We start from the raw sequence: 19,935 nt of genomic DNA on the forward strand, positions 1-19,935 counted from the left end.
TAAGGGGAGCAAGGACTCTAATGAAGCAGCCTTAAATTTTCTTTGACTCAAGAAGAGTTCAAAAAGAGATTCAAAACAGAGCTGACAGCAGGGACTTACAGAGGTCTAGTGACTACTTTGAGTCAGTAATTTATTTGTCCCTCTAGGGCTAGCCCTAAAAGGTAGCTTTTACACATTAAAGTCACCTGCATTTTTCTTATCTTTTTTCATTAGACAGAATGTAAATACTCAGCTGCACACACCACGTGATTATAGTTTTTGACTGCCCATTTATCGCTGCATTAGCTAAAGAATTACTGATTTGTTTGATAATAAGCTACGGAATAGTTTTTAAATCAAACAGAAAAATACTCTGGGAGAAGGCTTTCATGATATTTCTGTTAAATGGTTCTACCAGAACACAGGTTCTTGAATGAGGTGAAGAAACACTGATTATTCTCTTTGCTGTGCATTCGTTAAGGGAGGTTTCTACTTGGTTTAGCTTTGGGTGCATATTAAGACAGTTCCCTCAAACCATGCATCATTTATCCAGACTCATCTTAGGGCAAAGGGTATAGCAAACACAAACTCTACTGCAATAAAGCAGGAACATTTCCAGTAAAGGGTGAATGAAGGAGGAAATGCCTTTTTCACATCTCTGAGACACCCAGGGCCTGGCTCTTAATATCTCTGGGCTTAGTTTCTGTCTGCAAAATGAAGGGTCTTCAATCAATTAACTCCAAGAACTTGTCCCTATTTCCCAAGTTGGCACTGGGGGTATAGGTAGTGAAGAATACACGTGCGACTCTAAAAGTCTTCTTTGGTCCTGTGTGTTTATTTATATGAAGAGAGAATATGGTCACCTTATCTATGCTTGTTTCGTAAAGTCTTATCTAACATGTTTCATAGAAGAAACGTATATCTTTCTCTTGGGAAGGATCAGTCCTCAGTCTGGACACTGTGTTAGCTAACTGGAAATCTTAGGCTGCAAGTTCTCAGCTCTGTTTGCTCAGGCTTGCATTAGGGGACATGAATTTTAACAAGTACTGATGTTGTGGAGTAAGGTGTGTTCACTTCTTGAGAGCACACAAGGGTAATTGTGGTTTGGTACATACGGATTTAGGAATGCCACATCTCTGAAGAATTCAAGAACAGGTTTGAGACAAGGATATGCTCACTACCTTCTTCTAATGCATATCCCACTATATATCTAGGGGTGAAACTGATGGCTATGGAGCTGTGGTTTTGAGCTCACATCTTGCCTGCAATCTTTTTTCCATCTTTTCAAGACTTGATTTTTCACAGACTTTGATACAGTAGGTATCTTCAGTGTCAAGTCCAATGTCACATCCAGTGTCGTCATAGCTCAATGCCATTGTTATTATCATTATTTGTAATCATGCTGTAGACTTGAGTTTAAGCTGGCGCCAGCGTCTTCTGGAATTGTTGCAGTTTTCAGTAATGTACATCTAGCTTGCAAGATTAAGTAAACTTTATCAACTATGGTCTACCTGGGGTTTGTAGTTTAATTTAGAATTGTAGTAAACTGATGGTGTTTATATTTGTCTTCATGTTACATTAAAGTATTTTTGATTATGGAATTTTGGGCATTTACTGCAATTTGCAACGTAATTACTGTGAAATACTTGGCTAGAGATGCTAAGAAGTCCAAACACTGCTCATGTACACCCCAACTACAAAAGAACAAATCTCTAAGTATTTTTTTTCCCATACTTAGAAAGACTTGAGTTCCTTTCTTTATGCTTAGTAACTCAGGCTTAAATGCAGAAATGTTGCCAATTTCAATTCCTTTTCCACTCTTATTTATTATTCCCTATAACATGGTTATGTCCCTTTTTCTTCCTGTCCACTGTGGATGCAATCATCTTAAGGCATGTCTTCTCTCTTGCTTTAGCCACGAAGATGGTTTACACTAAGTAGTCCTCCTGGCTCTGACTGCTTCTCCTTCTGTTCATTCCCCACATTGGTAAAACTTTTGTCCATCATAGGTTTTTTAATAAACTCTCTGGGGATCCTCCACTATGTATAGTTCAAGCCCAAGAGGGTCCACATTCTGGCTCCTTCTCGAATTATGAGCCTTCCCACCCCTCTATACCAGCCATTTGGTTTATCACCTTAGGGATCTTGTATTCTATAAATATTTATGAAGTGACTACTATATACAACATGTTTCCTGGGGGTATTTGCTAAGATCTGTCCCACAAATGTGGAGTGTACACGGTGGCTTTTCTATTCCATGGCAACCTCTAGACTCCCTCAAATACTGACATGTAGCACTTAATACAGGTGATCCTATGATACCTTTTGATGAAGGTTTCTATCAATAATTCCTTTTAGGTAAGGTGGCTTTTTATGTTACTAGCATCCTGGAGCGCCTGGGTGGCTCAGTCAGTTAAGCCTCCGACTTCAGCTCAGGTCATGATCTCACAGTTTGTGGGTTCGAGCCCTGTGTCGGGCTCTGTGCTGACAGCTCAGAGCCTGGAGCCTGCTTCCGATTCTGTGTCTCCCTCTCTCTCTGACCCTCCCCTGCTCACGCTGTCTTTCTCTCTCTCTCAGAAATAAAACGTTTTAAAAAAGTTATATTACTAAACATCCTGTACAGAGTCCAGTATAGATTACTGTATTTAGTTTATTAATACATTACATCTTTCTCCATTCAACAAAAGAATATAAGGTAGCAAACATGGTAGATGTTTGAGATTTACCCAGAAAAGGGGTATCACTTTGCTACTACTAGGAACTATTGTGGAAGCTCTTTCTTTATATACATTATCCCCTTCCATCTGCTCCACAAGCCTATCAAGTGAGCGCTGTTTTCGAGATTTAGAGAAGGTGCCTTGCCTAAGGTGACACAATAACTAGCAAAGTCAGGATTTAAACCTAAGTCTTTATGCCAACACAAAGTGTCCTTAGATGATATCTCACCTTTCTCGCCAAGATGAAGCAGCAAAAGTGAGAAGATGAGGTATATTTGGGTCTTCAACCTGAGGAACCCAATGCCTTCTACTCTGTAGGCTGACATGTGAGGTCGCAGTGATATACAACAAAAGGTAGCGAATTCCCTGTGCGTGCCTCCAATCAGGATCTGTAAATCCAGATTTTTGCCCAAGTAAGGGTTGCCAAATAGAGGAAAATAGGGAAAAACAGCTGCCTTAAAATAGTGCAACAGTGTATTGTTGGACTAAATTTTCAAATCATCCACAAACTCATGCTTATCTCATTCTGTACAATTCCTAAATCCCTACAAAGACGATTGTAAAATCAAACTAATTCAGAGCAGCCGGGTCCTTATTCACATTTATATTAGTATAAAGGAAGAAACAAAACCCTGGGAACCAACCTCAACTTGATCTATGGCCACAGACTTCCTCCCTTACCTTAGTCAAAAGTCAAGGGTTGATTCTTGAATTCTCAGATTCTTCTACTAGTGTGAAGACTTCTTGGCTTCTCTGTCATGCCAATCTACCAGATGAGAGGGTTTTTGTTTTTTGTTATTTTTTGCTATATGCATTTTCCTCGGGTTTTGGTGATGATGCTCTCACTTCCTACCTGGTTTCTAAACACCCACTGAAATAATTTTGAGGAATAATTCTAAGTATTGAATTAATAGCAAAAAGATGGGAAACTTGTCCCCTGAAAAGGACAGAAGAAAGAAGTCTTTAAAATGATGTAAGACTTATTGGGTATCTGCAACAGAGGCAGCAGATGAAAAATTTAAGACCAGAGGTTCCTAGGAGATGACACAAAACACTCCCATCATAGTAATGATCACAGGGTACACCAGTTATGTGTTATTTTAATTCTATATGTTGAGCTCCTTGAATGGCTAGGGACTTTAATAAATATATGACCTCAAATAATCCTTCCTCCTAGTCCATTTTACTGATGATACTTAAGCCATCTGTCTGCCACAGTCACATGATCACAACCTGGATGCAAATTCAACACTGCCTTATTCCAAATTCCGTGTTCCTTACCTTCCTAACTGTGCTGCCTAGCAGGGATCTGCAGGGTAATATCCATTCAAGCTTGATAGAGTTTTTAAAAACTTGTGTTGAGTCATCAAGTAGACAATCTTGAGGAAAAGTTAAACATTAAAAATAATTTCTGATTTTCTCTCTCCTATCATTAGTATCACAGCAGAATAGAAATTGCCTATAATTAAGACATTTGAGAGGCAGGAGGAATAGGGGATCCTGGGCTCATCTCCTCCCTTGGATATACCAAAACGTGCATCCTACAAGTAGAACAAGTATCTCAGAGTGAACTAAAGACAAGCAGAAAAGATCATACACAACTAAGGACGGGAGCCAAGGTGAGATATGTAGGAGGTGCAGACACAGCTTAGTCAGGACCCACATGCTTGGTGGGGAGGCCCACAAGTGGGAGGCATATCACAACCACAGAGGCCCTCACTGAGGAAGGAGGGGTCTGAGCCCCACACCAGTCTCCACTGCTCAGGCGAATGCCACCAATAATGACAGGCTTTGAAAGGCAATGGGGTTTATAGCCAAGGGAGCCAGAGGACAGTAGGAAATAGAGACTCCACTCTATTTTCTTTAAGTGTTTGTTTGTTTGTTTCTTTCTTTCTTTATGATAGAGAGAACATGTGTATAGGGGCATGGCAGAGAAAAAGGGAGAGAGAGAATCCCAAGCAAGCTTTGCAGCATGAAGCCCGATGCAGGGCTCGAACACACAAACTGTGAGATCGTGACCTGAGCTAACATCAGGTCATGACTTTAACTGACTGAGCCACCCAGGCGCCCTAGGGACTTCACTCTTAAAGAGCATGTGTGCATTCTCACTTGTGTGGAGGCCCAGGGCTGAGACAGCACTTTGAAAAACACCTGGCTTACATGCGAAGAAGTACTTTCACTAATGTTGGGGGGTGTGCCAGAGAGGCCTGGATCACTTGGAGCATTCCCCCTGGACAGTGGCCCTGGTGGGCACCATTTGGTCTTACCAATTCTACCAAGCTGGACCAGCATTGGTGGGCACCATTTCTAACAATTTCTATCTATTGTGCTAGCACCATAACTAGCCCCAGTGTTTCTCTGTGAACTCACCCCATCCAACCAACTTGGAGCCCTTCCCAGGAGGCTTACCACCCCACGTCTCCAGCAGATACCACAGTTCCTCCCAACCACCACGCCCTGGGGTGCCAGCCCAGCAAACTAAAATACCTACAACAGTTGCAGCCAGCTATGCAGGAGGCCTGCCCTGCCCACCAGCCTGGCGGCACTGCTGCAATTGGGCATTGCAGTCAGTCGCACTCACATCAGTGAGTCCATGTGGACTGGGACCCACCATAACAGGAGGGTGTACACAGCCCACCCAGGCATCAGTCCTTGGGCACCCGGGTCAGGTGACCGCGGCATTGTAGGCTACTGGGCTCAACAGGACACCTTCTGCATTAAAGCGACTCCTTTAAGACTAACTGGTGTAACGGATTTACTACCACACAGAAACAGAGCTAAGCAAAATGAGGAGACAGAGGAGTATGTTGCAAATAAAAGACTAAGATAGAAACTCAGAAAAAAAAGCCTAAATGAAACAGAGATAAGCAACCTACCTAATAAGGAATTCCAAGCAATGCTTATGAAGATATTACCTAAACTTAAGAGATGAATGGATAAACACAGAATTACAACAAAGAAACAGAAAGCATAAAATAGAACCAATCAGAACTGAAGAATCACTGAAATGAGAAATATACTAGAAGGAATTAGCAGCATATTAGATAATGAACAAGGATCACTGATCCTGGAAGAAAGCTTAGTGGAAATCACTCAATTGAAATAGCACAGAAAAAAAAAATTAAAAAACAGGAAAGTTTAAAACTATCCTTTAGGATGACATCAAACATACTAACATTTGCATTGTAGAGGCTTAGAAGGAGAGAGAGAAAGGGATAAAACCTAAATGAGGAAATAATGGCTGAAAACTTCCCTAGCCTGGTGAAAGAGACCTATATCTAAGTCCAGGAACTAACAATCCAAAATGAGGTGAACCCAAAGAGACTCATACCACAACACTTTACAGGAAGAGAATCTTCAAAGTGGTGAGAGAAAACTTGTTATATACAAGGGAACCCGTATAAGACTATCTACAGATTTTTCAGCATAAACTTTACAGGACAGAAGGGAGTGGTATTAATGTATTCAAAATACTAAAAGGAAAAAATACAACCAAGAATACTGTACCTGGCAAGATTGTCATTCTAAACTAAAGGTGAAATAAGGAGTTTTCCAGACAAGCAAAAGCTAAAGACATTCATCAACCCAAACTGGCCTTGCAGGAAATGTTAAAGGGACTTCTATAAGTGGAAAAGAAAAGGCTATAACTAGAAATAAGGAAATTATGGGGGGAAAAAGCCTCTCAATGGTAAAGGTAAACATATCATAAGGGTAGTGGTTCAACCAGCTCCATAGCTAGCATGAAGGTTCAAAGACAAGAATAGTAAAATCATGTAGACTATAGTACTTAGTCTGACATCAAAAACATAAAAGGGAGATTAAAAGGTAGTGTTTTAGAACATGCTTGAACTTAAATGATCATCAACCTAAAACAGACTGCTGTATATACAGGATATTATATATGAACTTCATGGTAACCACAAATGAAATACCTATCATAGGTACACACACAAAAAAAGACACAGGAAATCAAACATAACACTAAGGGAAGTAACCAAATCACAAGGAAAGAGCAAGAGAGGAAGAAAGGAGCAGAGAACTACCAAAACACAGATTCATCAATAACTATCTTTTTTTAAATGTTTATTTCTGAGGCAGGGGAGGGAAGGAGGGAGGAAGGAAGAGGCAGGGAGACAGAGAATATGCACGAGCGACAGAGGGGCAGAAAGAGAGGACAGAGGATCTGAAGCAGGCTCTGTGCTGATGGCAGCAGCCTGATGCCAGGCTCCAAGTCACCAATTGTGAGATCATGACCTGAGCCGAAGTCAGATGCTCAACTGACTTGAGCCACCCAGGTGCCCCTATCAGTAACTATCTTAAATGGACTAAATGCTCTGATCAAAAGACACATAGAAGCTGAATGGATTTTTTTTAAAGACCTATCTGTATGCTGCCTACAAGAGACTCCCTTCAGATCTGAAGACACATATAGAATGAAAGGGAAGGGATGGAAAAAATATTCCATGAAAATGGGAAGAAAGCCAGGGGAGCAATAGTACATCAGACAAAACAGACTTTAAAACAAGGAGTGTAAAAAAAGACAAGGACATTATGTAATGATAAAGGGATTTGTCCAACAAGCAGGTGTAACACTTATAAGTATCTGTGCACCCAACAGAGGGTCATCTAAAGACACAAAGCAATGATCAACAGACATAAAGGGAGAAGTTGACAATAATCTGGTAAGGGTAATGGAGTTTAACACCTTACTTACATCAATAAATAGATCACTTAGACAAAAATCAGTAAGTAAACACTGGCCTTAAATGACACATGAGACCACATGGGCTTAATAGATAGATACAGAACACTCCATCCAAAACCAGAAGAATACATATTCTTTTCAATTTCACATGGAATAGTCTCCAGGACAGATCACTTGTGAGGCTGTAAAACAAGACTCAATAAATTTAAAAAGACTGAATCATAACAAGCATCTTTTCACAATGGTAGGAAACTAGAAATCAATTAATTACAAGAAGAAAAGTGCAAAAACCCCACAAACCCATGGGTTTGAACAACATGCTACTCAACAACCAATGGTTCAAAGAAGAAATCCAAGGAGAAATAAAATATATTTTGGGACAAATGAAAATGGAAATACAGCAGTCCACAATCTATGATCACAACAAAAGCAGACCTAAAATGTATATAGCAATCAGGCCTACACCAAGAAGAAAAATTTCAAATAAACAATCTCACTTTATGCATGAAACAAAATAAAAATAAAACAAATGAAGCTCTAAGTTAACAGAATAAAGAAAATACATTAAATAGAAGAGTGAAAATAAATGAAACAGGGACAAAAAGGCAATAGAGAAGAACAAAGAGGGGTGCCTGGGTGGCTCAGGTGGTTAAGTGTCCAACTCTTGATCTCAGCTCAGGTCTGGATATCAGGTTCAAGCCCCACGTTGGGCTCTATGCTGGGCATGCAGCCTACTTGATGACTTTTAGCCAGCATCATCATAGAAGAGTTGAGGGCCCAAATAAATAAAATCAGAAATGAAAGAGGATATGTTACAACTGATACTATAAAAATACAAAGGATCATATAATAGAGTTCTACAAACAATCACATGCCAACAAGTGGGATAGCCTAGAAGAAACGTTAAGTTCCTAGAAACAATCTTCCAAAAAGAAATAGAAAACTCGAAAAGATCAATCATTAGTAACAAAATTGTTGGGAGTTTTTTCGATAACTGGTTCAAATAAAAATCCAGGACAAGACAGCTACACAGGTGAATTCTACCAAAAATTTATAGAAGAGTTAATACCTATTCTCAAACTCATATAGAATACTGAAGAGGAAGAAATGCTCCCAAACTCATTCTGTGAAGCAAGCATTATGCTGATACCACAACCAGACAGAGACATTGCAAAAAAAGGAAAATTAAAGGCCAGTATCCCAGATCAACACTGATGCAAAATGCTCAACAAAATATCAACAAACCATTAAAAGGATCATAAACCATGACCAAGTGGGAATTACTCCAGGGACGCAAGGATGTTTTCAGTGTCTGCAAATCAACCAAATAATACATCACATTAACAACAACAAAGGATAAAAATCATAAGATCATCTCAGGTGATGCAGAAAAACTATTTGGTAAAATTCAACATCCCTTTATGATAAAAATTCTCAAACAAAATGTGTATAGAGCAAATATACCTCAACATAAAAGGCCATACATGATAAGCCCACACCTAGCATCATACTCAACAGTGAAAAGCTTAAAGCTTTCCTTTAAGATCGGGAACAGGGTAAGGATGCCCAGTCCTGCTTCTTCTATTCAACATAGTATTAGAAATCCTAAATACATTAATTAGATGAGAAAAAAGAAATAAAAGGCATTCAAATTGGAAAAGAAGTAAAACTGTAAAACTATTCGCAGACAACATGATACTACCTATAGAAAACCCTAAAGGCTCCACCAAAAGGCTAATTAGAACTTATAATAAGTGAATTAAATAAAGTTACAGGATCAGAATTAATGTACATAAATCTGTTGCATTTCTGTATACTTCTCAGAGCAGAAAATAAGAGAACTCCATTGATAATTGTATCAAAATGAATAAATTACCTAGGAACAAATTTAATCAAGGAGGTGAAAGACCTGTACGTTGAAAACTGTAAGACACTGACCAAAGAAATTGCATATGACATGACACAAATGGGAAAATATATTGTGCTTACAGATTGGAAGAATTAATATTATTAAAATGTCCATACTACCCAAAACAATGCAATGCAATCCCTATCAAAGTACCAATAGCAGTTTTTACATAACTAGTACCACCTAATCCTAAAATTTGTATGGAACCACAAAAAAACCCAAATAGCTAAAGCAACCCTGAGGACGAACAAAGCTGGAGGTATCCTGCTGCCTGATTCCAAAGTATACTACAAGCCTGTTGTAATCAAAACAGTATGGATCTGTTTTGATTACACCTATCAGTTTGGCTACTATTAAAAAAGACAAGAAATAAGAAGTGTTGGCGAGGAGGTGGAGAAAAGAGAACCCTGATGCACAGTTGTCAGGAATGCAAAATGGTGCAGCCACCGTGGAAAACAGTATGGATTTCCCTCTAAAAGTTAAAAACAGAGCTACCATATGATCCAGCAATTTCACTTCTGAGTATTTATCTAGGAAAAAAAATGAAAATGCTATTTCAAAAAGATACAGACATACCCATGTTCACTGCACCATTTTTCACCATAGCCAAGATAGGAGAGCAACCTAAGTATACACTGGTAGATGAATGGATATATGTATGTATATATGATGGAATATTACTCAGCTATAAAAAGAATGGAATCTTGCCACTTTCAACAACATGGATGACACTAGTGACTATTATGCTAAGTGAACCAAGTCAGAGCAAAAAAAAAAAAAAAGACAAATATTATATGGTTTCACTTATACGCAGACTCTAAAAACCACAGTGAACAAACACAATAGAATCAGACTCATACAGAGAATAATCTGATGGTTAACAGAGGGGAGGGAGGTGGGCAGATGGGGAAAATAGGAGAAGGGGATTAGAAGACACAAAATTCAACTTATAAGTAAGATGGGCTGCAATGCACAGTATAGAGAAAATACTTAATAATATTCTAAGAACTCTGTGTGGTGACAGATGGCAGCGAGATATAGTTGGTGATCAGTTCATAATGTATATAAACATTAAATCACTATGTTGTATACTTGAAACTAACATAATAGTGTATTCTAACTATAATTTGATTTTTTAAACTATGTTTATTCATTTATTTTTGAGAGAGAGAGCCAGAGCGCAAGCAAGGAGGGGCAGAGAAAGAGGGAGACACAAAATCTGAAGCAGGTTCCAGGCTCTGTGCTGATAGCTCAGACTTCATGAACTGTGAGATCATGACTGGAGATGAAGACGATGGACACTAAACTGAATGCGCCACCAGGAGCCCATATAATTCAATTAAAAAACTTTTTTAAAATGTTTATTTATTTCTGAGACAGAGACAGAGCACTAGCAGGGAGGGGCAGAGAGACAGAGGGAGCCACAGAATCCAAAGCAGGCTCCAGGCTCTAACTTGTCAGCACAGAGCAGTACACAGGGCTAGAACTCCCAAACTGTGAGATCATGACCTAAGCCAAAGTCAAAGGCTCAACTGACTGAGCCACCCAAGTGCTCTTGAAATTCAATTTTTAAAATTTTAAACAATTCCACATCACCTCCACCTTTTTAGGTTCTAACTGCATTAATTTAAATCTTAAATTAGCATAGTCACATTCTCAATTTTAAGATACTGTCACAGTAGCCATGAAATACTAAATTACCTGGCAAAATATAAAAAATATGAAAATAGAAATGAATGCTTTGTATATTTACAACCATGTATGAAAAATAAGAAAATAATAGAAACAGGAGTGTTTTGTATATTTATAATACCATTCTTACCCTTAGAGGAGTTTTGAAGAAATTAGGTGCCTGGGTGGCTCAGTTGTTTAAGCATCTGACTTTGACTCAGGACATGATCTTGTGGTTCGTGGTTCGAGCCCCACATCGGGCTGTGTGCTGACAGCACCTCAGAGCCTGGAGCCTGTTTCAGATTCTGTGTCTCCCTCTCTCTCTGACCCTCCCCTGCCCATGCTCTCTCGCTCTCTCTCGCGTGCTCTCTCTCTCTCTCTCTCTCAGAAATAAATAAAACATTAAAAAAATTTTAAAAAAAAGAAATTATGTTTTAACCTAAATATTGTAGACCTTACACTTTTTTAAGTTATATTTCATTTTGTCCCAGGACAATGCTCCATCCAAGTATTCTGTTGGGGATATATGATGTTATGAATAGTAATTATTATACTCTTTGGCAAATGAATAAGAGTTGGTTTCAGTAAAAGGAACTTGTTATTACACTGCCTTAACTAGGAAAGGTGCTAGTCATGCTACCAGTTTTATATATGGAAGGTTTGTATCTATTGGCTAGAATAAATTATGGGTGTAAATTAAATTATCAACCAATGTTTAAAAGACAGATAAAGAGCCAAAAAAACTGTAGTTATTCAATTTAAGAGCACTAAAGTACTGTAATTATATATTTAACTCAAGTTATATAGTAATAGCTACCATTTATTTAGCACTTTTTAGGTGTTTGTCACTTGTGATGTACATGGTTTATAATCTTCATTGCTATCCTGAAAGATCTCATTAATCCCATTTTACAGATGCAGAAATTAAGATTCACAAATGTAGAGAACTAGTCCTAGGGCCATATAAAATACTATGAAAGGCAAAGTCTACATTTGAATTCAGGATTCCAAGTCTACCACTTTTTATATTTTTAGCGCATACTAGTCATAACTTCTGGGCTATCTAACTATATGTAGGTTAAATTAGAGTATTAAAATGTTGGAGACCCTGTTTCACAGAAACTAAGGTCAAGTAAGGCCCAAAATAACAGTTATCCTAGATCTAGGATTAGTACTTTTCACCAATAGCCATTTATGATCTATTTATCTTGCATTCTCCACATACAGATAACAAAGCTGACCACATTTTTTAAAATGCATGTGAATTGCTTAAATTCTGTATTTTCCTTACATTGGGAAGATCCCTTTGTAAATCATACAATTCAATCAGTCAAAACATACTAAACGAGTAACATATTGAGGTAGTGCACATAATATATAGGGACACTGATTTAAACATGCTTGTATACATATATTTTCTCAACAAAATTTCATGAAAACAGTGATGAGCAACATAAGCTTCATGTAGTTCCACTTTTGCTAACTTTAGCAATAAAAACCAAGTGAGCTTTGATTTTTTTCATAGTCCAACTAAGTGTAGATGACTAGTTTATTCTAGGGTATTCATTAGGAAAGTAACCTCTGTTTCTTCTAAAATCTGCTAACATTTTAGAAACTATACAGGAATGGAAAAGAAACTCTGAAAGCAAGTGATGACATGATTTTTGTTGTAAAATTTTGGGGATATTTGGAATGTAAATATTTTAAGGGCTCAAGCAGCACTTTTTGGAGAATGGATAAACAAACGGTAACTATCGTTGCAGTGGGAAACTGGCATTCTGGAAGCTTTGAAATGGATAAACATTTATGATCAAATAATACTATTTCTGTTTATGAAATAGTGTGCAGATTGAAAACCAAAACCAATAGTGTATTCTCTCAAACTTGTCTTAAATGCTCTGTCAAAGCTTGTATTTTCACAGAAGTGTTAGAAAAATCATTATTTTAACGAAACCAAATCCCTTACTTCAAAGAACTAGAATGTGAACAGTCGGCCATTAAGAAAGCATTTTAAAGTTGAGCTCTTATGTAAGCAGTCGGTTGTGTGTGCAGGAAACAGAACCTGCTGAATACCACGGCAGACTTGACATCCCCTCAAAGGACAGCTCCAAAGTCTAAAAGAAATGTGACTTCTGAAAATAAAGTCCTCAGTTTAAAATACCAAAGTAGTTTTCAGACTTGTTACTTTCAATGAAATCATCACTTCAAACAGCTTCACAATTCAACAAAGTTAAACAAATAAAGCAACTCAGAAATGGCCAGGTTTTGAGGAAGGTGGGGGGGGAAAGAGAACCAATGTAACAATGACTTTAACAGAATTTTCATGCACAGTTTAAAATAAAACACAAAACATCTATCTGCCAAACCATCAATCACAAAATTGATACTTTAAAGACGAGCCATTAATTTGTAGCATAAATATTTGACAACTCCGAACTGAGAGTTCCATTGCTGATAAAGGTTCTCCCACATGAACACCAAAAGCAGACATGTTGTAGAACAGAAAACAACATGGCATATTGTGGACCGTTAACTGTTAGGTGGATAATCAATGCATGAGCTGAGCTGTACCGGGCTTATTTTAAGACTGTCTGGACATCCTGAGTGTTCATTTTGGTTTCTATACTTTAGGGCCAATCTCTCCAAATTAAATGGAGGTGGTTGGCAAAAGCTTGCCTAGTTAGCAGGAATAAGAAATGGGCACCGCTCTCACAAAAGGGGACAAACGGGCACACACGAATAGGAGTCGACAACATCTGTTTGAAATTTTAATTTTTTTTTACGGTGCTCCAGAAGAGTGAAACAAAACAAAGTAAAACTTTTTGTGATTTCTCAAATGGAGTATAAACCCTACACATGAAAAGAATGAGAAACAGTGACTAAGGGAAACTTAGAGGACCGAAAACAAGAAGCGCTCACACCAGGTGGCCATGGTAGTGGGTAGTGGACACGACTCCATGACCCTGCTTATGGGCCTGAGGCACTCACTTGGGATAGGAAGCCATTCGCTTCTCTCCCTGCTAGAATGTTATGTACCAAGACAGTTCTAGGGGTGGGCTGCCCCATTTTTTCAGTCATGGAAGAGGGAACTCAATGTAATTTTTATTAGCATACTGAGGAAAGCTATGGACTTTCTAAGGACTACTATGTCCTTAAAGAGCCAACAATTTCTGTCCTAGTTCATTTCTTTAGATCTAATCCAACATCTAATCCAAGCTCGTTGCTTTATAGTTATTTAGAAATGTACCATTAAAAGGGCGCCTGGGTGGCTCAGTCAGTTAAGCGTCCGACTTCAGCTCAGGTCAGGTCATGATCTCATGGTTCATGGGTTTGAGCCCCGCATTGGGCTCTGTGCTGACATCTCAGAGACTGGAGCCTATCTTTGGATTCTGTATCTCCCTCTCTCTCCAACCCTCCCCTGATCATGTTCTCTTTCTCTCAAAAATAAATTAAAAAACATTTAAAAAATTTTTAAAAAGAAATATACCAGTAGGTACAATAGAAAAGTAATTGGGCAAATAAAACTGAAATACAAAATATTTTTTGAATTATGAAAGTAATAAATATTATGACTATATTTTCTAATTAGAAAATATAGTCATCATACTTTTGTTAGAAAAAAACAGGAAATACTTTTATACATATATTTAATCTTTTTAAAAAATCGTATATATTTATTCTGGGGATAGTATTCTACATGACTCTTTTGTATCCACCTTTTTATATGTGAGGCACTGTTCATTTGTTGTTCATTACTTAACAACATTTTGAGAACATGTCTTGTGTCAATAGATTATCTCTTATTACACGATTCTTTGATGACTGCAAAATACTCAGCAATAACTTCACTATTCCCTCATTACTGGTTGTTCTTTGTTTCTGCTTTTTTTTTTTTTACTATTATAAATATGCATAAACCTTTGCAAACATCTTTGATTGTTACTTAAGTTAAAATCTTAAAATGACAAGGAAAGCCAGTAGACAGTTTGAGGACTTTTCAAACACACTGTCAAACTGCTCACCCACCCCTGTTTCAGAAAAGGAGACAGATGTATTTCCTCACATTTACTCCTAATAGAAAACACATCTGGTCAACTATCACTTGATAAGCACTGTCTGTTTCCTTACCAGGGTGTTGGTCCTCCCTGGATTTATAAGAATGTTTTGGACATTAAGTATTTCAACACTTAGTCCAATGAGGACGTAACTACAAAACCCTAAACTTTAAATGAGATTTTAAAATATTTCAAGTCTGACCAAATAGCTCATGTTGTTCAGAGCCCATAATATTGCTCATGTGATACTTCTTTTAGCCACATTACTATTTCAAGTGTTATGTGAGCTTAAAAATTAAATGACCAGCCACACGGGGTTCTGGTTAAAGATGGGATCTCTAACACATGCTCTAATTTCAGCTTCCTCTGGGACCCAATAAAACAAGAGTAATGGCATTTGTTTTTAAAGGCATAAACCCCTAAGACTTTAGACAATAAGGGAAGTGATATTTTGTCAACTATACCACAATAATACTAGGAGGAAAAAAACGAGATGATACCAGCAAAATTTTTTACACTGGAATGAACATTCTGGGGTCTATGAAGTCACCAGTGGGAAAAGCTAAGAAGCAACCTAATATGACAATTTTTTTTTTTAAATATTTGTATTTATTTCTAGGAGAGACAGAGAGACAGCGTGAGCAGGGGAGGGTCAGAGAGAGAGGGAGACACAGACTCTGAAATAGGCTCCAGGCTCTGAGCTGGCAGTCAGTACAGAGCCCGACACGGGGCTCGAACCCACGAACCGCGAGATCATGACCTAAGCGAAAGTCGGACGCTTAACCGACTAAGCCACCCAGGCGCCCCTAATATGACAATTTTCAAAAGGCTGAGAAATTGGGGATAAAGGGAGGGGTCAAAATCAGGGGGGATGGTTCAGTCTGCTTAAAAACATATAGAGGTTTCTTTTTACAGAAATGACAGGCCAGGTTATAGGAGCCTGTCAGAACTGAAATGTTAGCTAAAAAATGCATTTGAAAAAATCTCCTTAAGGGGCGCCTGGGTGGCTTAGTCGGTTAAGCGTCCGACTTTCGCTTGGGTCATGATCTCGCGGTTTGTGGGTTCGAGCCCTGCGTCGGGCTCTGTGCTGACTGCCAGCTCAGAGCCTGGAGCCTGTTTCAGTCTGTGACTCCCTCTCTCTCTGACCCTCCCCTGCTCACGCTGTCTCTCTCTCTCTCTCCTAGAAATAAATAAAAAAACATTAAAAAAAAATTAAAAAAAAAATGAAAAATCTCCTTAAAAGCACCAATGTACTGACAAAATGACAGGAATTTAGGTTATTTTCTAAGGGAAAGTACCCTAGCCACCTGTGCTCTGATAATATTCACAAATTTAGACAAATGTAGCTTTCAAATAAAAGGACAAAAAAACCCACCAGAAACATGGATAAAAATTATACGGATATCTTATGAACTATAATTCCAAATGGCCAATAAACATACGAAAAGTTATCCAGCTCCATCAGTGATCAGGGAAATGCAAACTTAAGCCACCATGCAACACCATAACACACTGGCAAAAATTAAACATTTGACACTAAAAGGTGTTTAAAGAGCACATCACTGTGGAAGACCATGTGACATTATCCAGTAAAAGGGAAGACGAGAATATCCTGCGACTCCGCAACAACGTCTGACATATGCTTAAAGAAATGTATACTCTTTGGGAAATTAATGTGTGCATAGAGTGAAATGTGTAAGAATGACAGTTTTTTGTAATAAACCAAAGCTAGAAACTAGTCAAGTGTTCAAAACAATGGGAAAGATGTATCAACAGTGCTACAACTGTATAGAACAGTGAACTACAGTTATATATAATAACAGGGATGAATGGTACCGTTTGGAGGGAAAGCAACAAGATACAAAATAATACATACAGTTTTTAAATTTCTATTTTATTTATTAAAGTTTAAAACATGAGAACTAAGCTACAGTGTTTAAGGATATATATACAGGTGGTAAGGAAAGCAAAAAAAAAAAAAAAAAAAAAAGATTATTCGGTCAGGATAGTGATTACCTCAAAGGAGGGGGAGCAAAATGGGACTCTGATCTCGGAAGATCACACTGGAGGCCTCCAAGGTGCTGCCATGTTATATGAATGGTTACATGAATGCTACCTTCGTAATTATTCATTACATTGTATATGTGTGTGTGTGTTATTCTTATGTATTGCTCTGTTTCAGAAGTAGTACATTTTCTTAACTCCAAAGAAGCCAATAGGAAAAGAAGCAGATAGCTCAATCCCTACATTACCTTTCTTATTCCAGTCACTGATGATTTCTCTTCTTGTCTACATTCTTTCTGAAACCCCAAAATTGGTACTCTTTCTTATTTTCTCTCCTATATTCCATCTCTTTGTCTTTCTGCTTTTATTTCTGGGTCATTTTCTTACTCTTGCCTCCAACCCTACTACTGAGCTTTTCATTTATGCTATAACCTTTTTAATTTCTAATAGTTTGGTTTTATTCTCTGAAAATTCCCTTTATATTTTCCTTGACCCCCTTTTTCTCTGAAATTTCCCTTTTTAAACACATTAGTCTTATTTGATGAATGCAGTGTTTTACTTATCTCTAAGCATATCAACAAGAGGTTTGGGGGAAACTCCTTCTCTCTGCATATTTTCTATTTCCCCCAAGGTGGATTCTTCTATTTTTTTTTTTGTTTTGATTTTTTTTAAAAACTAGAAGCTATCCTCCTTTCACCCTATCCATCCCTTCCTTCCAGGCTGAAGACTGGAGACCTTTCTCTGTGAAGAGCAAACCAGAAGGGCCCTAGACAAGATTTCCAGACACAGTTGAGGGTAAAGGTATCTTTTAAAAAACAGGAGGATTAAGTGAGCGGTTCAGTATCAATATAATTCATGTGGTCTGAAGTACAGAGACAAAGACAAGACTGAGGAAAATGAACAGTACCTCAAAGACCTGAGAGACAATATCAAATGGCTTCACATATATGTAAATGAAGTCCCAGCACAAGATTGTGAGAAAGGAGCAGGCCAGTTATTAAAAACAAAAAACAAACAAACAAAAAAAAACAAACTAAAAAGAAATTAGAATTCATGAATTCAACATGGTCACAGGGCACAATCTTCAAAACAAAACAAAAAAAATCAACCTTCCATCTACATACTGCAAACAATTCAAAAATAAAATTTAATGTCATTCATGATAGCAGCAAAACACAACACATATACACATAAAACAGGAATAAATGGGGGGAGGGAAGGGCTCTGAGGGAAAACCATAAAACACTGGAGAAACTAGGTAAAGAAGATATAAGTAAATGGAAAGAAAGACAATCTTAGTTTTGTCCGTTCTTCCCTGACTGATCTGCAAATTCTATTACCAGTTATAATGCAGGCCTTTTTTGTGTGTACAGAAACTGACAAACTGATTTCAAAATTTACACAAAATTGCAGACAGAGAAGATCGTAAAGTTTGGCTCCACCTTCTGGGAGAGGGCTAAGTAAGTACCTTGAAACATGGTATCTTTCTTTTACCAAATATGTTTGAGTACCAGGCATTAAATATAGATAATGAAGGCAGCTCATCCATTAAAACTGAAACAATTCTTCAACCTCTTCTTTCAGATGTTTTTAAAGGCTCTTAGAGAGTTTCAAAATAATACCTATATTACTTGGTTTAGTAAAAAGCCTGAAATATATTAAACAAGTCACTGCTCAAAACAAAGAATCAGCGGGGAGCCTGGGTGGCTCAGTCAACTTCAGCTCAGGTCATGATCTCATGGTTCGTGGGTTCGAGCCCCCCATCAGGCTCTGTGCTGACATCTAGCTCAGAGCCTAGAGCCTGTTTCAGATTCTGTGTCTCCCTCTCTCTGACTCTCCCCTGTTCATGCTGTCTCTCTCATTCTCTCTCTCTCATTCTCTCTCTCTCTCAGAAATAAATAAAACACTAAAAAAAATAAAAAAATAAAAAAAAATAAAACAAAGAATCAGCAATTGAATAAGGGAATGAATGTTTAAGGAAAGCCAGCCAAGTTAAAGGAAACTTCTTTTTGCCAAAGGCTTAGTTGGATGCATTAACCCAGAATTATAGGTGTTCTTTGATTTATGAGGTTCTCATTTGAGTACTTTTAAAACTTAAAGGTAAATGTTCTGATGCCTTATAGCAAAAGGAGGGGCTTTACTTAAGCAGTCATTAGAACAATAATGAGTTGGAGAAGAAGAGGTGAAAAGAGAAGTCAATCACTCGGCAATCAGAATGCCAGGCAAAAAAAAAAAAAAAAAAGTAGAAAGAACTGTATCCACCCTTGGTCTTTCTGGGGTCATCTGTATACACCGCTCAAAACTGCCCTGAGGACCATGCCTTCTCCATGGGAGAAGTCAAGTCTTGTAGCTACCAGCACTCTTGACAGAACACAAGCATCACATCCTTTAGTTTCTGCCTCTAGTTATTTTGTTTTACAATTAGAATGTTAAGAGTAAAAGGACATTAAATACTTAATATATGCCTGTTCTGAAATATTCTTAGACAATTTATTCTTTTATTATTAAAGCAGAAAGAAAAGATCTACTTCAAATAAATTGTGAGTGAACACAGAATTATTCAGTGTGTGAGATAGGTAACATATGCAAATGTCCTCAATTTTTATTATGAATCGAACTGAAATGTTATTTCTGCAGACTTGACATGAATAAGTTTGTGGCAAAGAAAACACAGAGAAGGAAGAGGGGGAAAATGAACGCCTTTCATCAGATCATGTCCTGGCTCACACCCATTTGATGCCTGTCCAGGATGACGTGACTGTTGAGTCATACGCTGCTCCACTGACGCTGTGTTTGAAATGACAAACTGGTCTCTCAGACCTTCAACAGGAATCCAGAACAGGCACAGTGAAAACAGTATGAATAACAAAAAGGTGCCATGCAGGTGTTTTCCGG

At 37.9% G+C, this 19,935-nt stretch overlaps 1 protein-coding gene across 2 annotated transcripts in view; it reads right to left on the reverse strand.

The window, feature by feature from the left end:
- The window catches only part of NR3C1 (nuclear receptor subfamily 3 group C member 1), a 124,754-nt gene that overhangs the window by 39,556 nt on the left and 65,263 nt on the right, over nucleotides 1–19,935 (reverse strand). The gene's annotated exons all lie outside the window — the stretch shown is intronic.

The sequence above is a fragment of the Crocuta crocuta genome, unplaced genomic scaffold (assembly GCF_008692635.1).
Source record: "Crocuta crocuta isolate KB4526 unplaced genomic scaffold, BGI_CrCroc_1.0 scaffold64, whole genome shotgun sequence".
Classification (NCBI taxonomy): domain Eukaryota; kingdom Metazoa; phylum Chordata; class Mammalia; order Carnivora; family Hyaenidae; genus Crocuta; species Crocuta crocuta.